Source organism: Pimephales promelas, chromosome 6 (genome assembly GCF_988280905.1).
Source record: "Pimephales promelas chromosome 6, fPimPro1.hap1.1, whole genome shotgun sequence".
NCBI lineage: Eukaryota > Metazoa > Chordata > Actinopteri > Cypriniformes > Leuciscidae > Pimephales > Pimephales promelas.
The window spans coordinates 14,013,612-14,037,130 of NC_142774.1; the positions used below are offsets into that span (position 1 = coordinate 14,013,612).

The 23,519-nt window shown below is 36.3% G+C and overlaps 1 long non-coding RNA gene across 1 annotated transcript in view; it reads right to left on the reverse strand.

The window, feature by feature from the left end:
* Positions 1 to 4,586: 4,586 nt before the first annotated feature.
* Positions 4,587 to 23,519, reverse strand: part of LOC120487544 (uncharacterized) — a 91,257-nt gene continuing 72,324 nt past the window's right edge. Inside the window, exons 3-5 of the long non-coding RNA XR_016168979.1 lie at positions 10,903 to 10,945; positions 10,198 to 10,281; positions 4,587 to 4,711 (exon numbers count right to left, since the gene is read on the reverse strand). This is a non-coding gene — a long non-coding RNA (uncharacterized LOC120487544). The remainder of the gene's footprint in view (positions 4,712 to 10,197; positions 10,282 to 10,902; positions 10,946 to 23,519) is intronic.

Sequence of the window (23,519 nt, forward strand, 5' to 3'; positions counted from 1 at the left end):
TCTAGAGCCTCCATTTTTGCACTCAGGTCTAAGTCTCATGGCCCTCTATCAGAATCCAGAGTTTTGGGAAGATTGGAGAAACTTAATTTTTCGCCGGAAAAAAAAAAAACGTAAGGGGTACCACTGTCGTTTTTTTTTTCGGACCGAATATTTGAGTTTCGATATCTCAGCTCTGGAAGGGGCTAGAGCCTCCATTTTTGCACCCAGGTCTAAGTCTCATGGCCCTCTATCAGAATCCAGAGTTTTGGGAAGATTGGAGAAATGAATTTTTCGCCCGAAAAAAAAACGTAAGGGGTACCACTGTCGTTTTTTTTTTCGGGCCGAATTTTTGAGTTTCGATATCTCAGCTCTGGAAGGGTCTAGAGCCTCCATTTTTGCACTCAGGTCTAAGTCTCATGGCCCTCTATCAGAATCCAGAGTTTTGGGAAGATTGGAGAAACTTAATTTTTCGCCCGAAAAAAAAAAAACGTAAGGGGTACCATTGTCGTTTTTTTTTTCGGGCCGCATTTTTGAGTTTCGATATCTCAGCTCTGGAAGGGGCTAGAGCCTCCATTTTTGCACTCAGGTCTAAGTCTCATGGCCCTCTATCAGAATCCAGAGTTTTGAGAAGATTGGAGAAACTTAATTTTTCGCCCGAAAAAAAAAAACGAAAGGGGTACCACTGTCGTTTTTTTTTTTCGGGTCAAATTTTTGAGTTCCGATATCTCAGCTCTGGAAGGGGCTAGAGCCTCCATTTTTGCACTCAGGTCTAAGTCTCATGGCCCTCTATCAGAATCCAGAGTTTTGGGAAGATTGGAGAAACTTAATTTTTCGCCCGAAAAAAAAAAACGTAAGGGGTACCACTGTCGTTTTTTTTTTTCGGGCCGAATATTTGAGTTTCGATATCTCAGCTCTGGAAGGGGCTAGAGCCTCCATTTTTGCACTCAGGTCTAAGTCTCATGGCCCTCTATCAGAATCCAGAGTTTTGGGAAAATTGGAGAAATGAATTTTTCGCCCGAAAAAAAAAAACGTAAGGGGTACCACTGTCGTTTTTTTTTTTCGGGCCGTCTTTTTGAGTTTCGATATCTCAGCTCTGGAAGGGTCTAGAGCCTCCATTTTTGCACTCAGGTCTAAGTCTCATGGCCCTCTATCAGAATCCAGAGTTTTGGGAAGATTGGAGAAACTTAATTTTTCGCCCGAAAAAAAAAAACGTAAGGGGTACCACTGTCGTTTTTTTTTTTCGGGCCGAATTTTTGAGTTTCGATATCTCAGCTCTGGAAGGGTCTAGAGCCTCCATTTTTGCACTCAGGTCTAGTGGTACCCCTTTCGTTTTTTTTTTTTTTTTGGTGCGAAAAAATAATTTTCTCCAATCTTCTTGAAACTCTGGATTCTGATAGAGGGCCATGAGACTAAGATCTGAGAGCAAAAATGGAGGCTCTAGCCTCTTCCAGAGCTGAGATTTTGAGATATTTATAATAGCATAAATGCTGCGTGGGATGTCAATATCTCAGCTCTGGAAGGGTCTAGAGCCTCCATTTTTGCACTCAGGTCTAAGTCCCATGACCCTCTATCAGAATCCAGAGTTTCAAGAAGATCAGAGCAACTCAAAATTTCGACCCAAAAAAAAAAACGACAGTGGTACCCCTTTCGTTGTTTTTTTTGGTGCGAAAAAATAATTTTCTCCAATCTTCTTGAAACTCTGGATTCTGATAGAGGGCCATGAGACTAAGATCTGAGTGCAAAAATGGAGGCTCTAGACCCTTCCAGAGCTGAGATATTGAGATATTTATCATGGGCCATGATTCATGGCATAAATGTTGCGTGGGATCTCAGTATATCAGCTCTGGAAGGGTCTAGTGACTCCATTTTTGCATTTTTATTCCATATTTGTCCATTGTGAAATGCTCCAGAAGTTAAAAAAAGGGGGCTGACATGTGATGTCCATTGTAATGGACACAGGGTCTGAGTGGGTTAATAAGAGATTACAGCTCATCTTGTTGTTGTTGTTTTTTTTTTTTTTTTTTTCGCTATGCTCAGCATTCTATTGGTTATCCAGAAAATGCAATTCTATTTGAACAAATCTGCTTAGTTAAATAGCAGAACGAATTTGTTTAGGATAGATTTCAGATAACACTGGACTAACGCACTTATAGACTGTAAAAAAATAAATAAATAAAAATAAAACTTTGAAAGTCACTGTTTGCATAGTCGCGTGTGCATGTGTGTCCACTCCTTAGCGGTTCAAAATGCATTTGTTTAAATAGGACATTTTCTTTTTTTCTGAGTTCTGATATTGCATTAGCTAATTGATTAATGATTTTTTTTTAATTTACAGAAATTCTGCGACTACCTTTATTAAAGCAAGCTATTTCAAATGAATATATGATTATTTCTTCCTGAAAATTAGAAAAAGCAAACATTTGGGTCTGATATAAGGTTAAATGCGATTGTTTCAAATTTGTAATTCTTTTAAAATTATTCTGCATGAGAAAGACATCGCAAAAAATGATCGTTTCCCAGTTCATGTGTGCGGGCAAATGTTTGAAAAAAAAAAAGAGATTTAATGAGACCACTTTTAAATGGAAGTGGCCTATACAGATTTCTGCTTGAAATTGTATACCAGTAACTGATTGTTCGAGTATTATTATGCAGTCGACTGGGGCTAGTTATCGCAAACGTTTGCAATTCACTAAATATAAAGTAAAATTGTTGTGAAATGTATATCCTCCAAATTGAACTTTCAATATAGCTTATATAAACGCACTAACGAACATTTAGGCAAGAAGCAATTATAGGCCTAATGACTAAATATTATGCGCTGTTTTCTAGTTGGGGCGAGTTGTGTTTTAAATGTTTTACATTTATGCAGATACTTGGAGAACAGCAAATAATATAGCTTACCTGTTTTTGTTGCCAAAACTTTTAGCTAAATGCGCCCATAAATTATCTTTAAAAATAATACTCTAACAAATTTGTGTGAAAAGTGTGACAACTGGCCTCGGTTTCCCTACTTCTGTAAAATAAACTAGCCTACATATGATTAATTTTATTACTTTGCTCAACCGCTAATATGTCATCAACCAGTTCAGTGGTAAAAACAATACAAGTTTTATTCAATCAAATGCATGTTATTTTTGCAAGTAGATAACCTATAGCAGCAGGTCCATATTATATTTTTTTTTCTGTTTTGTCCATGGATTTATCAAAGGCATAGCCTAGTTAAAATGTTGTTTATCTGAGGTGACGTTATGTTTCTCAGGTCTATTGGCAGAGTTTTGGCTATAATTTGGCATGATTGATGAAGTCCTTGCCTTCGCTATGACTGCATTTCATCAATACAACTGACTCAACAGCGCGAGCCTCTCTGACGCCTGAAATTGCGTCTGGTCTACCTGACACCCCAGAGAAAATGCATTTTGACACTTCTCTGTTCACGGAGATATGGAATAGCCTTGTAAAAAAAAACAAAAAAAAACGACGTAATAAAAATTATATATATAGGCTATCACGAATGTTGTCTTAATATTATTTTGGATTGGCTATGCTTCTGTGCGAGTGTTTTAACACTGTTACTCCCACGCAAATCGTTCGTCGACATGAATGCCAAGCAGATGCCAAAAGTCATGATGCTCAAAAAAAGAACCACAACTGCCTAACCAAAGGTCCCCGCTTTTATAGATGTCTTGAGTAATTGGATTTTTTGGGTTTTTGTTTAACAATAAAGTTTATTGTCTGGGCCTTGGAAAAGGCGAGTTCGACGTACATCTGCTGTCTTTGAAGTCGATAAATTTGACATTTTCTGTGTTAAAGGACAGGGGCAATTGATGCAGATCCAATGGAGACAGGGCCATTAAGCGTGTCTGCTTTTTTCGGTTTTAAGCCCTGGTTTACCATATCGTCTAAAATTGTTTCGAATAAGCTAAATGAATTTGATTTCAAAAGCCAAATGCAGTCTTTATGATCTCGCACTGCTATGTGAGTTTTGAAATACGTAAGCTACAAATAGCCTATGGATGTGGAGGTATAGCTGATGACGGCAGGTTGTTTAGGCTGGTCCTCTAGGTGTCTTCCTTTATAATAAGGGTATAACCCAGACTGGCTTGAGGACGGGACTGCCCCCGTTTCTATAATTGTTTCCTGCAAACCACCCCCACCATCACCCGACCACCTCCTTAAACGCAATGGTTTCTGTACTAAATAATCAGAAATTTCTGAGAGAGTGATTATTTGGGTTGATTGGCTTCCTTAGTCATTTCACAATCATGTGTCATTGTTGAGACAATGTGATGAATTACTTTTTCTGTGCTGAAATGCAGTCTGGTTTGCTGGTCTCCCAACATGGCCAGGCTGGTTTAACAAAGGTTTGGGGCACTTGTAAACTCGTCAGAGACCTGCATAGATGACTTTTGAACATAAGCCTAGGTTTGGCTAATTTAACCATGTTTGGTTAGGCTGTGAGACCAGTTTAAACTAGATAAAACCAGCATATAGGCTCGCAGTTTTCGGGGTTGGGGGTTGGGGGGGGGGGGGGGGGGGTTACCCAGCGCCTAAAATCCTACAGAGAAGGATTTATTACAGGCCTGCCCATTTTAGCTTATTAAAATGTCTTACCTTACATTGGTTATGCTCATTTGGATGCAGGAATTTAGGCAATCAACTGTGGTGCTGATGATGGACGCGCCTGCAACTGCAGCATTTCCCTTTGCAATGCCATTCAACAGACTCTGCAGACCTTTAAAATCAAATAAGTTCAATATCCAGATAAATAAAATATCATTATATAGCCTATTTTGATTAGGCCTAAATTATTTCATATAGCCATGCAGCTACACACAAAGTATTTGCACAGGCCTATAAAATAGTCAATCCTAAATCTGTGCAGTTTTTAAACTGATCGCTTTTTAAATAGCCTAATGATGAAAATGAGTAAAACATACTATTTGACAAAACAGACCAAAATACAGACTATGCTTGATTCAACTTTTTATAAAGGCACTATCAAAGGGAAGGATTGTTTCTCAGAAGAGTATTAGTAACATGTTCCTTTGATCATTTTTTTTTTTTTTTAATGAGCGCACATCATATCAGATCTAAGATAACAATGGAGCTGGATATGAGCTTCCTAAATGAGCTGAGCATGTTGCCTGTCTCAGGTCTGTGATGCACAGATATAATCTTCCATCATTCACACTATATACGGCCTTCACAGAACGCCACAGGTGTGCCACAGCTGTGAGCTTGTGCTAGAAACCAGTCTAAGACCATCAAATGTTCCTGGACCTGAGAGCTGTTTCTTTACCTGTCTGAGGTGAGCTTTTCATGTGAGACACGTACAGATGGCCTTCACAAGCACGCTGAGTTATTGAAACCCATCTTAAATATTATCGCAGAGGTTTGTTTTATGGATTGTTTATGAACGAGGCTGTATCTGTTTGACATGGGCTGTCCACTGTCACATCATGCCATACAGGACGCTTGACGTTTGCAGGTGTCTGACACTTGTGGGATTAAGAAAAGAGTCGTTCCAGTACCGCAGAGCCGATGGAAGACATTCATGTAGAGCATGTCATCTTATACAGGCTACAGGTATAGGCCTATTGCCAACCACTACACCAACTGAACCTCTGCATGTTGTTTTGGCGATTTGCACGGATTTGTCAAGGAATACCGGACAGTCCATTATAAGGAGATTGAGTGATTCAAAATATGTATGTTCACAAAATGAATTCACAATCTCTCCTATACGGTAAAAAAAAAATAAATAAAAAAAAAAATAAAATAAAATAAAAAAAAATCTACATATATATCATTAGGGTATGACAACATGTTTTTGCATTGCTTTATCTAAATTAGTTAAGTTGCGTTAAGTTCTAAATTGCTTTATCAAAATAAGTTAAGAAATGTTCAACTCTTTTATAAGTTACAAGAGTCTGCATTTTTTTTGTTTGTTTTTTGAGTCAGTTTAATGTGATTTAAGTATAAATCACATTAATCTCTTAAATGACTCATATGTCATATAGGCTATTATCTAGGCTAAATCAGTGTGTTCTCATAAACAATTTTAAAGCCATAAATTACACTTATATACAATTAGGCTTATAAAAGCTTTTCATCAGCATGTTGTAAAATATTAAAATAGAAAAATGAAATGTAACTGCAGAGGAATGACATTTTGTAGCTATTTAATTAACAGGAGACACTCGTACAAACTTAAAAAAAAACAAGATGTTTATGATTGATGTTACAATTCAATATTGTGGCAGATTATATCTGGCATTTAGAGAAATGTAGATTTCTAAATTACAATAAAAATTGCAATATAAAAAACATACTCTCTAACTTACGCTTTTGACCATACGTCAACTTCCGACGTTTTAGGGTCATCAGTTTAGGGTAGTCGACAGTTTTAGATGACGATCCAAGGGCGTCATCTCACTGACGCTTTAACTTTAGCGTCAGTTATATGACGCGGGCAGGTTTAGGTCTGGGGTTGATCTCCCTATTATGGGCAACGAAATAAACTTAAATAGTCAATCTCATGTAAACCAGACAACATAGTTGATTTGCAATGAACTCATTTTTTTTTTTGTCGAGCCATATAGAAAGAAAGAAAGAAAGAAAGAAAGAAAGAAAGAAAGAAAGAAAGAAAGAAAGAAAGAAAGAAAGAAAGAAAGAAAGAAAGAAAGAAAGAAAGAAAGAAAGAAAGAAAGAAAGAAAGAAAGAAAGAAAGAAAGAAAGAAAGAAAGAAAGAAAGAAAGAAAGAAAGAAAATACAAACGTAGTTTGGATGCTCTTCAGCATATCTGAATAAATGCTGTAAATGGTTTAATAGGCTAGATATGTTTGCCATTCAGTAACCCACGCCCTAAATCAGCATGACCTCACCGCGTGTGGATTGTTGGGAACTCGTTTGGAGAATGCAGAATTCATCTCCCCTCAATGGCCTGTTAATCAACAACGCCGGTGAACTTGGAAAACCCTGGTGCTTAAATATGCAATATGGCGCGGGAGCCGTAGGGCCAGCGGGGTCAGCCCCTCTCCGCGATGGTAGGTGTCTGGCCCTCCGGCTCTCTGGCTACAATAATATCCAGTGGCTCCAACGCTGAGCCTGGATAATGCATCTGTCCAAGACTCGTAATTACAAGATCATAACATTTCCCCAGCCAGCACCCAACACAGCATTCGGACCCCCTTCATAAGCTGCGCTCATTGCGCCAGTGTCAAACTGTTTGATCTCAGGCAGCACTGCTGGAGAACACACTACATTCGCAAGTCCACTGTTTGGAAAACCGACACAGCTATTGTTGTACTATTTCATACTATAGGCTAATTGTTTATTGCTCTTGTTAGATATTTGTTTATTTATTTAGCCTATTTTGACACTAAAAAAATGCGCACATGTGTACTAATGCATAATTGTTTGCTATCTGCTCAATCTCAGTCTTTTAACTTGGTACTTCTAATAAGGATTTAATTTCATAGCCTAACCAATTTTCTTATCAGGCTGATGATCATATGTATCTCGCTAATCAGCGCACGGATTTCAATTTGGCAGTTTCGTGTAGCCAAGGTTGTCGATATCTTTGGTTGTTTTAGGTGAAATGTGATTGTTGGACTGCATTTTTATTGTAATTATAATTACCATATTATTAGGCTAGCTTCATCAGAGTTTTCTTTTTCAGTGTGTAACACAGAGATTTGCTTCAAGTCTTAATTGACTATGAACCCTCCCTATTTTCACACATTATTACGTTGTAAAATAAGAAACCAAGTTAATAAAACTCAGAGGTGTGTGCGTGCATTTATTCACGGAAAGCACATTCATAATGACTTCAGAGGACAGCGCCAATAACGACACATGGCTCTTGAAGCCATTTCTCTTTCACGTTTGATCGCGATTACTGTCGTCCTATTCAAAATAAATATAGCCTGGTAATAATCATGTTATCTGGTACTTATTAGACAGACACATTTTTCATGGTGTTAATCATTGTTAAACTGACAAAAAGAAAATATGAAAAAGAAATGAAATGTGTCAAGCAGGTAGCTTCGTGCGCAATTATTTTACACTATAGGACATATTTTCATATAGCCACATAAAATGCTTAAAAATAAATAATTCATTACAACGCGATAATAACCTAAATAAATTCGCAAAATAATTAAGCTGTTTCATACGAAGTCGCTATGTCTTTCGTTTATTATTCAATTTATCATGCGTCATAAATTGTTTACACATAGCCTACATTTTTTAGGTGAATTAACTGCCAGTAATTTTCGGCAGACGCGAACTGATTACATTTGCCCTATTTTGTACACCTGTAAATAAATCTATATTTGGGACGCAATGTGAAGTGATGAAGTTTGTGGGTATTGTGCATTGAGAAAGAACAGGTCCTGCAGCAGATCCAGCCCTCTCCTTTATGGCTTCATCGAGGATATTGAGTAAGAATGTCAAGAGTGGCTTGTCTAAAACATTTATCACCAAAGATGAAGAGGCTACAAGATCATCAATCGCCGATGATGCCACAGAGTGCCAATTAAATGAGATAATATTATTGCTTATTTAAATAGGCCTGAAATAAAAGTGGTTTGAATGCTTAAAAACAAATAACTAAATATGATACGCCTATTATTATTATTATTATTATTAAAAAGGTTTTGCTGCCATATAAAATGCTAGCATTGTAAAATATAAAAAGAAGACATTAAATGTGTGTTAAATATGAACAAAAATATAATAATATCCAAAATCAAAGAGATTATAACAGCTCTTTCTTTCTTTCTTTCTTTCTTTCTTTCTTTCTTTCTTTCTTTCTTTCTTTCTTTCTTTCTTTCTTTCTTTCTTTCTTTCTTTCTTTCTTTCTTTCTTTCTTTCTAATTGCATTCATTTAGACTACAAATGGATTTAATCATATTTTCATTGTTTTCATGAATGTGCGTAAATCTATGCGCGTTCAATTTTCTTAAATTCAAAACCAGGGCAAATTCAAATATATTGGCTGGGCATAATATTTCCCCATCCGGGTGAGCGGGACATTGATGGAAATTACTACACCCATGCCATTTATGGATTAGGTTTTGTAAAGTCCATAAATTCGTGAAAGAAAAAAAATATATATATATATTTTAAACAATTAATCCATGATTCCATGTCGGGATATGTTATTTAGAGCGGTATTCATCATTTTGGATTTTCATTTCACCACTTTGGTTTTTGCAACAGTGTAAAAACGTCAGTTTTATGACTTTTTGGGATGAGAATGTGTTGGTTATTAAACAAATAATGGTGGTATTTTTGTGATAATTCTGTGTCATTTTGTATTGTCTTTATCTTACTGTTGCAGAAAACTATTACTGTTTGTTTTATTTGAATGTATTTAAATTATTAATATCCAGTCAGGTACGCAGGAAAAAAATCCTGAAGAAACAGAATGCGTTGGAAAATAGCATTTACTTGTTGAACCTTAATAAGGATAATTTAAAATGACATAGGCTACATGCTTCTACATACAAATATATAGGCTACTGCATTTCTTTATAGTGTTCCGTTTATATCTTCCGTGGTAGAAACTCTGCATTTTCTTTATAACCTAACTTTAATTACTTACAAAAAATTGAGCGGATTATCATCTTGCACACGTTTTATGAATACAAAAATCATGATAAAAATGTGTTTCGTTTTCTCCTTTTCCCACTTTCCTTTCAGTATTGGGTTAGTTAATATTGTTTCGAAATTTGCATTTATAGGCTAGATGCATTTCAAGCGCATGCACCACTGACGAAGTTGCGAATGCAAAGCATTCATCTGCAGCATTAAAACCATTAACCGCTAGGTGGAGATAAAAACCCCTCCAACCATGTGGTTTAGTGGAAGGCTTTCAAGTGCCTGTCTTTAACTTCCCTCTAGGCTGGATCAAAATAAAACCAGGTCACCATAAACCCGCTTGCATGTGAATGACACTGAAATAGAAAAATAAAACTAGATGTTATGCAGTCATACACCCTTAAACTGTAAGCTGCTCCCCTGGCACGTCAACCTCAATGATCCAGAGACATTTATTTTCTATCACATCATGCAATAAAGATTATGACAGAACCTGAGAAATCTCCGAAGTGTAGCCTACTCCTTCACCCCCCACACATACAGTTCCCTCCATGTTTTCCAACAAGACTTGCATACTTACAGGAAAAGTTATCCCAATCCCCTCTCACTCACCTCTAAGGGTGCTCTGGAAGTGGGTTAGACTTGAGAAGAACCCAGGTGGCCACATGAAGTCTACCCAGCTGCATTCCTCCGCCTCTTTATTAATTGAAGCTGCAAGCAACACTGTAAAAGACTTTTTTTTTCTTTTGTCAAATCAATTTGGATAATTATTGTTCGGATGACATAATATTTTGAATATTATTATTCATTAAACCATTAATGTATTAACTTATTTTTTTTTTTATCTCAATGTAACCATGTAACTTACTTTTTTTTTTTTAATTAAACCAACAGTACACTCTAAAAAAAATGCTGGGTTGTTTTAACCCAATTTTGGGTCAAATATGGACAAGCCCAAACATTGGGTTAAAAAGTTATTTAAAATTCAACCCAACGTCTGGGTTTGTCCATGTTTGACCCAAAGTTGGGTTGAAACAACCCAGCTTTTTTTTTTCACAGTGCCAGCAACACATGCTAAACTAAACATTATTTTCAGAACATAAATAAATGCGTGGCCAGTTCAAAACCCCAATGTGTTAAGGAAATACAAAGGTTCTGCCCAAAGCCTCTATATTTTCAGTATATTATGAACAGGCAGCTAAATCTCTTAGCAATTAAGCTGTGCTCAGCATCAATCACGTTTCTCGTCCCATTGGCCACAGTTTTATAGCTGCTTCAGACACTAGCTGCTGAAAAGTTAAAAGTGAAGCCCTGTACCTGGATTATGTTGCCTTTTGATGTTTTTCTCTCTCAGACGTCCCTGCAAAAGACGTACACACACACACTTACACACAGACAGACAAAAAAAGGCCCCTTCTGCCATCTAAAGGCCAAAGAACAAGATAGACCACCAACAGCCACAGCATAGACTGTTAGGCTTTTATGGGCCTTGACCGCATAGTGGCTTAAAATGCGTTGGGTTCAATATTGCGTTGGCGGCGGGAGGGGGAATCAGTTGAGTCGGGTATACTATGGCCTCAAAGGCCTTTGGGAAACACCGTGAGTTGTAAATCCGGGAGTCCATGAGGCCTTTTTTATGGTGCTATATGAATGAGACTTGGGTCAACTTTCAATTCAGAAATAAAACAAACTCAGGCTAAAACGTGCTTAAAAGCACCACAGCTTTTGCTTCGGGCCTCATTCCAGACAAAAGAATCAAAGAGGACAAGGAACTCATTGTGCGACGACCGCCGAGACAATTGAATTGTGTACGATGGCTAGGATCTGGTGACAGACGAGTGATTTCATGGAAAAACCGAGGGGAAACAAGAAGGAATAGGGAAGGCAAACTAAACTGCCCTTTTGAAATGGGGGAGGAGTGATAGAAAAAGGAAAAGAACAAATGACAAATAGAGAGGAGATAAACCACACTCCCTACCGACACACATCCAGGTCACTGCCTCTATAACAGTATCCCCTGTGCCATGGGGTCTTTCCTCCAGCATGGCGTCGTTTGATACAGAGACCAGGCCTCTGAAGCAACAGGGTGCCGACCCAATCACAGACTTCGCCCATCCCCTTGGGTTACTTTTGGCATTCACTGAAAAAAAACAGATGGCGTCTTGCATTTACCAGCTCGGCTACAATGAGCGTAAGGGATCTGTTGTGTTTTTCAGCATGCGATTTTGCTTAAGGCTAAAACTCTGAACACAACGGCACAATTTTAGGCAAGACGGATTCTTCAGTTCACATGAAAGAAGCAAATCCGCATCCATTGGGTTTCCGAAACTCTGCAGGACTACATCTCCCAGAGGTCTTTGCGAGTCTGTAAAGTAACAGCACTGTTGAAAGCTTTGGAGGAGACGCCAATGCTAAGCAGAGCTGCTCAAAAGGGTGTTAGCACCTGGGTGGTAAGGCAACTTTCCCATGTCATAACAGCTCTGGCGGTTTCTATCACACCGATTACAAAGCTGTAAAAATACTTGAAATGCACCGCATTAAAACGGCATCGGATTTATTACTCTCAGCGATAACGCAACCTCTGTGTTCGTCAATGCGCACTTTGTGACACGTTGACTGACAGGTCCAAGTATGTGCTGTCAATACAGAACAATAGGCATGTCTTATTCAAAGGGCCGTTAAAAGAGAGGATGACATTGACCCCGACACCTCAGCACTTGAAGGTGATACTTTGATCACTTCAGATTTGTCCAAACCCATGAAGAAATCACAGAATAAAACGATAAATTGAATAAAAAAGTCATTCGCATGACTCAAGGAGAACCATGTGGTCTTAATGACAAAGCCTCTCTCTGTAATGACCTTAGTTAATGGCTACATCGCAAAGGGGCCGGGGGCCCATGTCTGCAAGACACAGACAGGAATGAGATGACAATAAGAGAGGCCAAGGCAACCAATCAACCACTGAGAACGATACCTTCTTAAAATAGACACATTAACGAAAACAAGCTGATGGTTACAAAAACAATTTCGTCTATTTGATTGACAAAATTTAAATCAAAATTTGTTTTCATGGTCTTACGGTGACACAAAAAAAATCACTCTGCATAGTTTTACATTAGAAGGCATGGCAGTGAGTGGTCAAAGGGAAATGTAAACCCCTAATTCCTACCAAACAAGCTGTTTCTCACATTTGGTTTATGGAAAGCACCACACACACACACACCCAAAGGCTTCACACCTCATTAGCCGAAATAAAACCCATCCAAGCATTTGAACGACTTAGGCCAGGGCATTTTTACCTGCCTTTGCAATAATAAAGTATGTTTTGTGTGTTAGTTTATGTCCCAGCTTTGACTTTCAAAAAAAATTTAAACTTAAATATTTAAATAAAGCTTAAATAATATGTGTATTTAAAGGGATAGGTCACCTAAAAATAAATATTCTGCCATCATTTACTCACCTTAATAGATCAAAATTACCTTCGTGAATAAATGACAGAATTTTCATATTTACTGTAGGTGAACCAGTATATTTATTGAATTAAAGTGGCATTATTAATTCATGTTTTTAATGCTTTATTTAGAATGTAAAAACATCAATGTATATATATATATATATATATATATATATATTTTTTTTTTTTTTTTAAATAAGTAAATACAAGCAGGAGTCGTATAAATATCCCATATAATCTCAGTGAATAGGACTATGATTTTGCATTGTCATTTGAGACATGCACTGAAGATGTGAACAATCTGTAAAGAGTCAATTCTGAATATATTTCATGCTATAATTGTGTACTAATTAACAGAAGCCACCGTCTCACTGTGGGATAATTTGTCATGGAAAAATGTTTCATTAGGCCAAAGAGTAAAAAACAATCTAACTATCACATTTTTCTTTATCACTGCGTGTATGCTAGCGGATATGTGGGATTTCCTGTGGCAGCGTGTCTTCTCAGTTTTAAATATGTCCATTCTCACTAGTCTCCAGTATTTTTTCCTACTAGCAGGCAAGAAAGAGAGGGACAGAGAAAAAAAAGCAATATACTTAAGGTAAGTTACCTACATTTTTAGATAATACAATGAAGGAGACTCAAAATGTTATGTTATCTAAAAAAAATCACATTAATTATCTAAGTTAATGTGACTAAGGAAAAAATTAAAAAAAAAAAAAAAAAAAAGGCAAACTCTGCCTGCTACATTATAGATACATAAAATAAGAGAGATACAAACAAATAATAATAATAATAATAATAATAAATAAACTCCCCTCGTTTTTACAAAATTCAAATCGTTTGAATGTCCTACACTTTTATAGCTCTGGGTAAAGAGATTTACAGCTGTGTGTTTCTCTGGGTTACATAGCCTTTCTTATTGCAGGGTGAAAGGTCAGTGATAATGTGTATGGGATGAAGCAGAGATGAAACACTAAAGCTTGGTTATCTCTGCGGCCCGTTTCCCACAGTAGATATGTCATAGAGGGCCTCTTTTTCCTTACCTTCCCTGACCCCTGCGCTGATGTGCGCGCCTGGATGGTTTTGTCATTTGTTGTGCTTAACATTATAGACATCGTTCACCACCAGGACAGGACCAATCTTTGCTCGGTGCAGAAATGGCTCCTGCTGAAAACTTTCTGATAAGTGTTGATGTTGGAATGCCGTCCATGCTGCAAAACTACTGACAGGAATTACAAAGAGCATATATATATATATATATATATATATATATGTATATATGAATGTTGTTTTACTGAGACTGACTGTTCTTTCTTTTTGAGTACTGAATGTGTAAAAAAAGATTTTTGTTAAAATAATTATATATTAATGTTACTTTATAATATTAATATAACATCAATATTATGTTTCCTTTGACTTACAGCTTACAGGTTTTTTTTATTAACTTTGGTAAAGTGTACATTTTCAAAACTCTCAGTCGAAAAATCTAAATTGATCCCACTTGTAACTCATTATTTCAAAACCTGATCCCATGCTTTTGTTAATGGTATGCACATTTCACTCAACATAATCATTGTTTCAAACACAAGATTATTGTAAAATGTAATCACCGAAACACAACTGTATGATCTTCTTTCAATTTAGTACTTTAAAATCATTTAATAACAAACAATGCAATATATACGTTTTAATTAAATCACCCTTGCTAATAAAAGACAATTACAGTAACACAGGCTTTATATGTAACAATCCATAATGTCTGTAATAGTATCCAGTGTGTAATCAAAAGGTGTGATGAAGTTATGAAACTGTTATGAAACTGCCGTGAGGTTTTGTGTTAAAGTTTGCTGGCAAATCAGTAAATGTTCTCACTGTCCCATTATGAATATACTGTAGATGACCTTTACAGATTTACGGAGTTGTGGCAGTCTTTATCATGGTAAACTGTTTGATGCCATCATGGAAAAAAACTGTTTGATGCCATCTGTCTCCCTTCTACCAATGCATCTCTGATCAATCGGATGCTATACTACATTTTTATCTCCCTTGTACTACACACTCTAAAAAAACGCTGGGTTGTTTTAACCCAATTTTGTGTCAAATATGGACAAACTCAAACACTGGGTTAAAAAATGTTATCCAAAAATGTAACACAATGGCTGGTTTTGTCTATATTTGACCCAAAATTCAGTTAAAAAACCCCAGCATTTTTTTAGAGTGTATCCTGCTCTGTTCACAAATTGCAAATCACACAAACACATTATCTATACATTACTAATGTAAAAAGAATTGAATAATTTATTAATTACATTTGGTTATCCATATCTGAAAATGCAAAGTTCTATGAAAACTGTCTATGGAATCAATATCTAGAAATCTAAATGTGTACCAAATGATTACTGTAATTTCATTTAGATTAAATAATAGACAAATGTATTACACTGACCAAGAAGAGATGCAAATTAAAAGTTCGACGAACTTTGTGAAAGGCACTGTGAATGAAACATTTATAACTGAAACACTTATTTTGTGTTAGATACTTTGTGATTTTGTGTATTGTACTAAGATATTACTAAGAGAATCAACTTATTTGAAAATAGCACCAACAATAATAAACAATTATAGTTTTGATAATATCGAAGCAACAAAGCAGATTTGTACCTTTCAGACATGTAAAGTTCATTTGTTATCCAACAGTAACGTTGTTTCTGTATCAATTTGATCGCAGCAAAACAAACTGTAGAATAAAATACAATAAATAAACAATAAATAAACACAAATACAATAAATGTGCAACAATACAATACATGTGCATTTTGTTTATTTACTGAAATACAATAAATAAACAAAATGCACATGTACACCAATCAAAGAATGATGATAGATAGGATAGATAGATAGATAGATAGATAGATAGATAGATAGATAGATAGATAGATAGATAGATAGATAGATAGATAGATAGATAGATAGATAGATAGATAGATAGATAGATAGATAGATAGATAGATAGATAGATAGATAGATAGATAGATAGATAGATAGTAAAAAATGATCCGTTGATTTAACTCAAAAAATTTAAGGAAAACCGTTGCATTAAAATTATTAAGAAAATAATTTTTACAAAACAATCAGTATATGCCACACAAACCCTCCCCCACTACAGAGCATTCCAGGTAACATGTGGAAGCTAATGAGTGAGTCCAGGCCGCACATTAAGTGCATGCTGCATAGGTGCTGTACAGGGATGAACAGATAAGAAAAGGAGATAGGAAGTACCTCATACAGTGCCTCTCTTCTCTCTGAACGAGCTGTTCTCTTTGATTAGTCAAATGAGTGGAGCGTCTGGTTGTGGATGTTAACGTGATTAGGCCTTTGCTCCGATGCCTTGATGTCACATACCCTAAAACCAGAGGCTTTAGTGGCACTGAAGGCCAGCTGGTAGATATGTGGCTGGATTCTGGACAGCAGGCTAGGGTGAGGACAGCTGTGGATGGAAATAAGAGGGCTCTTAAAGGGCCATAACTGGACCACCCATTGCTCTATGCCTTTGAGTAACACTAAACAGGTTATAAATATCATTCTCACAACAACAACAACAAAATAAGACATTTCTGTCATCATTTACTTACCATTATGTCATTCCAAACTTGGATCTTTCTTTCTTCTGCAGAACTCAAAATGTATTTATAAAACCCTTTTCCACAGACAAAATAAGTCTTTGAGCGACATGAGCGTTCGATGATAGAAATTAAAATTTTCAATTACAATTTTTAATAATAACTAATAACTAATTGCTAAGCTATTTTAAATAACTTATTAACAATCTAAATCTAAACTGAGTTATTTGGTAATGGCAATATAAAGAACAAAAAAATATATTGGCTAAGAGTTTGCTGTTGTTGTTAACCCTAGAATGCATAAAGGGTGTCAAATTGACCCGACATGCTGTGATTTTTTAAATATTTGATCAAAGAAAATATATTCTTGATAGTAATTTTAATAAGTTAAAATTATTTATAAAAAAAAACTTGTTTCTGACCCGCATCAATGCAATTTTCACATTTCTTGATCATGGGAAAAATATATAATTTTCATTTATTTATTTACTTATTTATTTATTTATTTATTTATTTATTTAACAGGGGCCATATAGTCAAAGATAGTTACAATATAAAGCCTGTAACTGATATGCAGCATAGAGTTTGTAGCTAATTTTTTTAACTCCTGTCCCTTCTAACTACATTATTAATAATACATACAAATGAAAAACATTCACATTTCTTCAAACACACACACACACAGAAAAATAACAATACTTAAAAATGGTTAGTTTTGGTTTGCCTTTAGCCACAACATAATCCTGGAAGTGAACTTTTTAAAGTCAGATATGTCCTTAATGTCAGATGGTAACAAACTCCAGAGTCTAGAGCTCTTAAAAGGCTGTCTGTGCGAAGCTTGTCCTACAGTATATTGTACAGTTATGATTTGTGCTGCCTCTGGGAACTCTTTTGCTGTTTTGTATTTGAATAAATGGTAACACTTTATTTTGATGCTCCCTTTTGAACATCCTGATGACTATAAGTAACTTTGCAACTACATGTCAACAAACTATCATTAGAGTATTAGCAGACTATCTGCTTAATATCTGCCATCTCTAGTAACTTTGCAGCTACGTCAACTTATTCTAACCCTAGCCCTGTCTACTAATATTCTATTAATACTCGATGTAGGTGCAACGTTATTTATAGTCAATTGAATGTGTTAAAGGGACCATCCAAATAAAGTGAAACCGAATAAATTTACATACAATAAAGTGGCTCGGGTGCTAAATCATTAATACACTTGAAAGTTAATTACTAAAGCTTTCAAAGTCTATATTATATTTCTCGAGGATGTAACAGTGATGGTAACAGATTAGCTATCCATAATTATTAAATTTTGATTGTAAAGTGAACTAATGTGTTTTGTTGCAGACGGAGCTGCTTGCACCCAAAATGTCATGCAGTGTGAAATATCATAGCATGCATGTACAGCAGGGGTGCCAGGTTTGGTATGTAATTTCTGTTCAGCTTAAAACTGTGTATTGTTTTAGAGATTGTTTTTATATGTTTAGCAAATTTAAGTTAAGGATCTATGACCAATCCAAGATATTTAAATTCTGTAACAGATTGAATTATTCCATTTTGTAAATTATTTTTTAAATCTTTCACTTAGTTTCTTAATAGAAAAACACATGGAACACTGTTTTTGTCAAATTTAGCACCAACTGATTTTGATTGAGCCATTGTCCGACATCGGCCATACATCAGACAGTACATCAGCAGCCAGCTCTGGTGACTGACTCAACACAGTACTTTTTTTATACATTTTTTGTCAATAATATTATTTATTTTCTGTAAACTATGGATTTCTTAAAATATTTTGTGACTTTTTTTTACTCTGAGCTAATTATTTGCCTCAGCACCAACTGTTTTAATATACCTATAGGTGAAAAGTAGAATGATAAATGAGTAATTCACAGTGGTCATAAAATGGATGACCTACTACACACTATTTCCGGCAGGATTCTGAAATTCATGTGGAATAAACACTATTCAACAATGCTATTGAGGCGGATCTAAAACAATCAGATTGCATTCATACTAAACACATTCATGCTATAATTTCCATATAAACACATTGTGTATACATCGTCATACATCACTGTGCACACTAAACATTACATCACTTTTGTAACATTGATGGAGATCTTCATCAAATGTAGAATTTACTTTGACAGTGTATGCGATTTCAAATGCAATAGACGAGTAATGAAATGCTACAGGATTCAATTATAAATATTTTAAATGTAACTTTCTGTGCACTCCAAATAATACGTTCAATATATGATCTTTTTTGTTGTTGTTGCTACCAATCTATATTAAGAGGCCTACTCAAATAGAATAACAAACACATATTTGTAAAATAATTATTTTTTATCAGTGTACTGTATAATATAAATAGTATAAGAATGATAAAAAAGAGAATACTGGACTTTATTGGCTGTGATGTGGTATTTGAACTAAATGCTGTCATTGAAAATCTAGGAAACTGTTAAGGCTCCATATTTTCATGTGTGAATCGTAGTGGTTCTGCACAATGGCCACTCTGCTTTCTCCAGCTCTGTGGGCCTTTTGTATGGGACTGTGTGTGTGTGGGCACACCCTAATACTATCCGGGACAGCAGTCGTGTCCAAGGCTATTCGTGCAGTCACAAGCAATTAGGAGAATCATCTCTCTGAAACACAAAGGTTAGCAGCATGCCAGCTTTCATCTCCACTGTCCCTCTCAGTGTGCGGGTGGCATTGTCAAAGGCGGCCATTATCCAGCCTCGCAACTGCCTGGCCAGAAATAAATGATATTGTTGTGTTGAGACGTCTCATAGACTGCCTGTAGAGGACTGCCAGAAAGCAATCGAGGATTTCCCTAACTGGGGCGTGGGAAGCATTTCTTCATCTTAAAATACACTTTTTTTACGACTGCTATGACAGATTTTTCAATAGTTTTAACAATTTTCCAAAACTCTTAAAGGAGTAGTTCACTTTAAAAAAAAAAAATTTTGCTGATAATTTACTCACCCCCATGTCATCCAAGATGTCCACGTATTTCTTTCTTCAGTCGAAAAGAAATCAATGTTTTTGATGAAAACATTCCAGGATTTCCTCCATATAATGGACTTCATTGGGAACCAAACTGTTCAAGGTCCAAATGAGAGTTTCAGTGCAGCTTCAAAGGGCTTTATACGACACCAGACGATGAATAAGTGTCTTATCTAGGACCCTTCGAGTCATGGCTCGAAAAAAGATTTGTTCATTTTGATGAACAATTTTGAACGGGAGAGTCACGAACGCTCATCACAGAACAGAGCAAGGCGAGAATTGGTGCTTATAAAACTGAAACTTTTTTATTCATTTTTTACATGACCGATCACTATGCTGATAACGACGGAACTTGCGACCATAGTTGGCTAACGATGCTTTCGGGAAACGCACCCCTGGCTTGATCCCATGGCCTGGAGATGGAGATTGTTTTTCACCATCATCCACAGGACCAAATGTCCCTACTGGATGCAATGGATGCTGCATGCCAAGACATCCCAGAACACTGCCAGGGGTGGATACGGAATGCCAAATGATTCTTCCCAAGAAGCCTTGCCAGAGAAGATATATCAGGTGTGATGTGGATGAGAACATGTGGCCAAATGGAGAAGACCGGGATGATTAGAAGATGGCTTTTTCTGTTTGTATATTTTGTATTTTCACATACAGTAATACTGTAAATGGCAGCTATTGCATCTTGCAGAAATGTCAAAGCCTTTACTGCACCAATTCTGTCTCTGTCTTCTTTTTTTCATGAACCATACATTCTATACTGCTATTCTGAGAAAGGTCATTATTTTTTAAATTTGTATTGAATCTCTACAGCAAAGGAAACAAAATGCACACATTTCCTAAACCCAAACAAAACTGTAGAGAGTGTTTTTGTAGACATAGTGTATTGTGTTGGAGTTTAGTTTACAGTGTGTGATTTTGAGCATGAAATTGACCGTTTTACCAATTGTGTGTTGGTGTGTTAAGGAAATCTGTTAAAAGTATTGAAAAAATTAACACAGTCTCATCCCAAAAAGTCATATAACTGACGTCTTGGGGCGTATTTTGACCATACGTCAATATCCGCCTTTTTAGGGCCCCCTTAAACGTTGGTAGATGGCGATCCCGGGCCGTCATACAACTGACGCTTTACCTTTAACGTCAGTTAGGTGACGGGTTAGGTTCAGGGTTAGGTTTAGGTATGGGGTAGAGTTAGGATCCCATAACCTCATCTACCGACGTTTAAGGGGGCCCTAAAAAGGCGAATATTGACGTATGGTCAAAAGACGTCCCAAAACGTCAGTTATATGACATCTTGGGATGAGACCGGGTTGAAAAAATTGTCATAGAGATTGTAAAAACTGTAATTACAGTTAGCACAAACCCAGTGTTTAGTGACCACTGATTAGTAGTCTGCGTCTGCAAGTGTGCATGTTTTGGTCAGCACGAGTGCCCTCTTCCACTAGCAGCATGATCCAGTACTGTATGTGAGAGGGCAACGTGAGGAGCAAAAGGGAAGCAGGAAGCTATAAATCAGAGAAACTGCCCGACCGATTGCCCTCGCTAAATCAAATCAGCGAGCAAATGCTTGAATTCTCTCCCTGTCGCCCTAACCCGATTTCAAAACCGACTCCACAATACAACGTATCAGTGAATGAAGCCTCAGGACTGAAAGAGGACGTCCAAAGCCAGTCCAACCAACACACGCGCGCAAACTCAAACTATGGCCAGGCAACCGCTGACACTCACCAGATACCCAGCAGCCCCGGTGCTAATCTGTTTAGCCTCAGCCCCAGTGTGGTTCTGTGTAGCCATCGGCTTTTGTTTCGGCTTTGTGAAAAGAAGAGCTAACCGAATTTTGGGATGGGTAATTGATGCCAGCGTATATGGTTGTTCTTGGAACAGGAGAGGGGAGAGAGTTGATAACGTGGTTATATTGTACATGCAACGATTAATCGTAATGCGAAACAGACACAGTGTCATAGCTGACTTTGTTATTTGTCCATTCTGCATCGTGTGATGCGGTCTGCCTGTGATTTATTGAATCAATGGCATGATGTTGCTTTTACCAATCTCATAATGTTTTTGTTGTGTTTTTTCCCCTTCAAATGGCCATTCAAGCCTCTGTATATAAAATTCTTGGATGGAGATGTTTCTTTTACTCTAATGCGTCTGTTGACTTTTAAGAGGAGATCAGCAAGTTCCTCATTTCCAGACCCCACTCCTTCTGTGAAAATGTGCTTTTAAAAGTTTGGATTTATCAGTCGTTTCGGGAGAACTATGTTTCTTATCCATATCTTAGCGAAGAGAGGGATCAGAGGTCAGAGTTCACCTTGTAGTTCCTAAAAGTGATGATAGGCTCAGCAAGGCTCTGATAAGAAGGAGCCACCAAGCTCTGCGTATTCTGGAGCCATCAGGGCAGAGATAACGGGAATTCACACTCTGATATATAGATTTTTAAAAATACGCTTGAAAATACTTATTTGACATTTGAAGATTATCTTAATCTTGAAAATGAAAATGTAAATAAAGCCTGCATCCACGGAGTTTTCTGTTTTTTTTGTTTCTCTCGTTTCTATTTATTTTAAACCGCCACACAAATTAAACACACACACACACTAAGGTTAATGTATTCTTTCTGATAAATATGTTTTTTTTAATCTTATTTTATCAATGTTATGATAGAATTTTGTATTGTCAGTTGTGTTCCATGTAAGAGTCATTAGTTGAACTGTGTTTCTGTTCCAGAAAGCTGCTGGAACAGTATTAAACTGTTTGGTCTGGATTGTGTATTAAGTGTCATAAAGACAAACAGGAAACAAGGTTCAAAGAATGTACTCCGCAGAGAGTTTAGTTGTGTGTGTGTGTGTGTGTGTGTGTGTGTGTGTGTGATTAGTCATTGAAATCATTAAAACACAATCATTGAAAAAACATCAAAAAGGGCTTGGCTGCAATTTTTGGATTATGCAAATGATACCAAATAAGAAAAAAAGACATTACGGTATAAATAACGATATAAAAACAGGACAAATATATTTGTATATAAAAAAAAAAATACCTGTATGCACACAAAGCTGCGGTGTCATTAAATAAAACATTGCATCAATGTGCTAATTTTTTCTTGCACTATAATTGCCTCATCTGAGTGGGGAATAGTAGCTAAAAAAGAAGGAAAAAGTTGTTTGCAAAACGTGACTGTTACTGTTAATGGAACAACACCTTAGTCAATTCACATTGTCTTCAGTAAATGTTTTGAGTGCAATATAAATATGGAAATAGTCTGCAGATCAACAAGCAAGGTAACTAAGGAAATATTTACATTTGGATGGCTCTAAGGGAGAGAGGCAAAATGCCAGCAGAGCCGCAAGTGGTCAGTTAGTTGTCAGCTCTGCCAGGTATAATGTCTCTATCCAGCCTCTGCACTACCCGAGTTTAAAATGTGACAGTCTCAGGACAACAGCTCTGAGTAATCTGTGGAAATGTTTGCTTTGAGATAGTCTATTCCATGACAGACCTTATTACAAAATATGTTTAATTTAGTTAACTCAAAGAGTGTTATATTATTTTTTAAATATAACATTTCATCACTTAAATTTCTGTAAAAGAAACATCTATTATCAAGCACTGTGGTAACTTCTAATTCAAATGACTAAGCAAAATAAAAGAATAAAATTACAATAGTTTTTCAGATTTTGAAAGTTTTTGATTCTGAGTTTCTGGTGATATTCATTGTATTAACTCAATTTTTCCATTTCAATGAACTTAAAATTTTAAGGCAACCTGGTTACTTATTTTTTAAAGATAAACCAACAATATATATATATATATATATATATATATAT